The following is a 4,224-nucleotide window of genomic DNA, read 5'->3' on the forward strand; positions in this document are numbered from 1 at the left end:
TGTTTTAGACATGAAGTCCTTGCCCACGCCTATGTCCTGAATGGTATTGCCTAGGTTTTCTTGTAGGATTTTAATGGTTTTAGGTCTAACATTTAAGTCTTTAATCCATCTTGAATTAATTTTTGTATAAGGTGTAAGGAAGGGATCCAGTTTCAGCTTTCTCCATATGGCTAGCCAGTTTTCCCAGCACCATTTATTAAATAGGGAATCCTTTCCCCATTTCTTGTTTTTGTCAGGTTTGTCAAAGATCAGATAGTTGTAGATATGCGGCATCATTTCTGAGGGCTCAGTTCTGTTCCATTGATCTATGTCTCTGTTGTGGTACCAGTACTATGCTGTTTTGGTTACTGTAGCCTTGTAGTATAGTTTGAAGTCAGATAGCGTGATGCCTCCAGCTTTGTTCTTTTGGCTTAGGATTGACTTGGTGATGCGGGCTCTTTTTTGGTTCCATATGAACTTTAAAGTAGTTTTTTCCAATTCTGTGAAGAAAGTCATTGGCAGCTTGATGGGGATGGCATTGAATCTATAAATTACCTTGGGCAGTATGGCCATTTTCACGATATTGATTCTTCCAACCCATGAGCATGGAATGTTCTTCCATTTGTTTGTATCCTCTTTTATTTCACTGAGCAGTGGTTTGTAGTTCTCCTCGAAGAGGTCCTGCACATCCCTTGTAAGTTGGATTCCTAGGTATTTTATTCTCTTTGAAGCAACACCAATCACAGACAAACAGGGAGCCAAATCATGAGTGAACTCCCATTCACCTAGCTCTCTCTTAAAGCTAATGGAGTTGTCTCTCAAGATTAATGAAGCTCCTCACTTGAAGAGGTTTGCTAATCTTGATTTTTCCCCACATAGTGATGTCAGAACACCTTTTCACTTCAAAGTCAAAGATCACTTCTGAACAAAGAAGCCTATTTAATTGATTGAAAAATCTAGGAGGGTTAGAGTATAGTTTAAGAGGCTACATAGGTAGGGCAAGAGGAGGCTGACTTGATTCAAGAAGGGTTGAAGAAGTTTCAGTGGCTTGTTATTAAGCCCAAGCTGCTACACTACACTTGCCATTTTGGCTGGTGATTTCAGGGTCTGATTTATACGGTGGAGGTCTGGCAGGTTTCTTATACTCATGAGTAACCCCAGAATGTTTAAAGAGATAGGAATTATGGAAGGTTTCCCTGCCTGTAGGTCAGCTGATCTGTTAGATCTTGCTATTGGGGAAGGAAACTCACATCTTCTGAACACCTATCGCACCCTGCACTGTGACTCTTATTTCATGTCTATCTTATCTACATCTCACAAAAACTGTACTATGTATGTATTATTGTCCTAGTTTTACAAAAGAGAAAAACTGAAGCCCTGATGGCATGATGTAAATTGCCCAAGGTCATCTAATTAAGAAATGGGATATTAATTTGATTCCACTTGTACTGAATTTCAAAACTGTGCTCTATTGGAACAGGCTGTGTTTGGTTATAGGCAACAGAAAATCAATTCAGTTTAACTTAAACACAAACCAGCTAAACAAAAAGGCATTTATTGGCTTTATTTTAGGAAGAAATTGCTAGAATAATCTAGGAAGAAGTACTAGGGTAACTCATGGAATTGAAGAGCTGTAGGAACCAAGATTTTGGTGAGTAGAACTAGGGACTCAAAGCTGCTAGGACCCTCCTTTTCTCTGCATATCTCTTATCTTTGCTTTTCTATGCAAATTTCTTTCATGCTCTCTTACTTCAGACAGGGTTTTGTCCACTTGGCAGGAAACATGGCTGACAAGAGCCTCATTTCAGCAACTTCAGTGGGTAAAAAATCTTCCTTTTTTCCTAGAATCTACATATCTCAGTAAAGGACTGAGAATTGGGCTTTATCAATCACTGCTGCCAGAGAAGGTGGGATATCTTCCTTGGCAAGACCTAAATCACAGGCCCACCCAGATTTGCGAGAATCTGTACAAGAAAAAGGAGAAGAAAGGAAGGACAGATTAGAAAAAAGTAATTCCCACAGACTATTAATTACATTTGCTTTTCCTACTCACTAGGGACTAGTGCAGAGTTTGACAAGCTTTTTTTTCTCAAGGGTCAGATTGTAAATGTTTTTAGGCTTTGTAGACCACATACTGTCTCTTTTACTTCTTCTTCATCCTCTTTTTCTTCTCCTTGCAATCCTTTACATAGGTGGACACCATTTTTAGCTCATAGGCCATATCAAAACAGGCCTCAGGCTGCATATGGTTTGGCTGGCCAGTTTTCTGAGCTCTGGTTTAGTGAAATTAAATAAGAATCCAGGTCTGAGCCATTTTGAAACAGAGCATGCTACAGTATCTTAGGATATAGTCAACTACACACTGGGAATGTTCAAACCTGTAGCTAAATTCATTAAGTGAAATAAGGTAGATGCTTTAGTGAGCAAGGCAAGAGGAAACTAACATTGGAGTGCCTAATTGGTGTGAAGTGTCATGCTAGGCATTTTATATAACATAATCTCATTGAGTCTTCACGATAATTTTGTGAATCAGATACTATTGTTATTCTTGTCTGAGAGATGAGGAAACTGCGACTGAGAGAAAAGTGACTTGTTTAAAGTCCACCTAGCCAGTAAGTGCCATAGCCAGGGTTCAGACACAAGTTTCTCTGGCTACCAAACCAAAATACTTTACAGTAATTTTAGCATGTCAACTGCAGGTTCTGTGGTTGGTGGGTTGGGGAGGTGGTTCAGTCTAGCAGGCACATCTACAGCAATAGTTGATACCTCCCTAGGGTTGCAAAACGATGGTAGTCATAATTATCTTTGGGCATCACATCTGTTTCAATGAAGTCACCTGGTATTTTTACAGTTTCTTATATTACACTGACTTTTAATAACCAGCATGGAATAACTTTTCACCAAGTAATGTTAGTCAGAGGTGATAGGCAAGGTGTTTTAATAGATAACAAAGGATAGTTGCTTCAATGTTAACAGAATTTTATTCCTTTGAGCTCCTATGGTTGTGTGCTACATTGATTTGTGGGTAGGGAGATTTAACCCAAAGTAGATTTTGAAACAGCAGAATATTGTTTTGATGAAGGAATATAGCCAGGTAGACCCCTTCTTTCTGTTTTTCTGCTCCCCCATATAAGAGAGGACATGAAGTAGACAGCAGATTGACGTTATGCTTTCAGGAGTGTCTTCTTTTGACAATGATAAATTTGTAGCCTTTGAAATATGTCCTTCCAAAAATAAACTAGTACATATCTTCACAAGTCATCTGACATTGAGTTTTCTGCTTTATCTTTTGAGGTCTGGCGGGAGCCACTAAGTGAAGAAAATGAAGAAAACGTATTTACTGTGTATCTACTATGTGTCAGGTGCTTTCCTATAATAAGTTTGTAAATTACATAGTATGATTATCCCATTTTAATTTTAATGATTCTTAGTGTATGCTAAACCTTTCACACCCCCATTTATGAAGAAGTTGAGACTCAGAGAAAGGAAGTGATTTTCTCAAGGTTACATAGCTTAGCAGATCCAAGATGATGATCTCAAGTTAGACATACAAACTCTGCTCTTTTCCCAATATACCATACTACCAGCAATTGTTCTCTGGTCCCTACAACTCCTGGACTAGGGCAAGAAATAGGGTTTATATTTATGAAGTTTCAACATTAGCATTTTGGCCTATGAGGGTTTCTGGAGTTCTTCATTTTAGGGATTTGGAGTACAATGAGTCATGAGTCTCATTTTTGGCATGTAACATACCTTTTTTGAAGATCTATTTATCCCCTGTAAGCTAATGCTTTTGCCCACAGCACGCTATGTGAAATAATTGTCCCCAGCCCACCCCTGTACCCTGGCTTGGTCCTCTCACAATTCTCATGTCTGTACTTATGGTGTATCCCAAGGTGAAGCCTATAAAGTTTCTCTTGAGAAAGGTCCCAGGCCCTTCCTTAGGGCCTAGAAAAATAGAATTTTATTTTAAGGTATATTATGCATAAATCAAAGAAGCAGAAATAGAGGGAAGCAATATGAATGAGAATATGCAATAATAGATAATAGCTTGCTTGCTTTTCTCTCTATATAAACACTATAGTTTATTTTTGCCCGTTTTTTAAAGTTTATATGAATGGAATCATATGCTATGTTTTCTTTTCTTGTCTCATTTCTTTCACTCAATATTATGTGTATGAGATTTATTGAATATATTGGGTATGGAAGTTATGCATTCATTCATGTTGCTAATCATTTTATTGT

This window comes from Hylobates moloch, unplaced genomic scaffold (genome assembly GCF_009828535.3).
Source record: "Hylobates moloch isolate HMO894 unplaced genomic scaffold, HMol_V3 SCAFFOLD_7, whole genome shotgun sequence".
NCBI lineage: Eukaryota > Metazoa > Chordata > Mammalia > Primates > Hylobatidae > Hylobates > Hylobates moloch.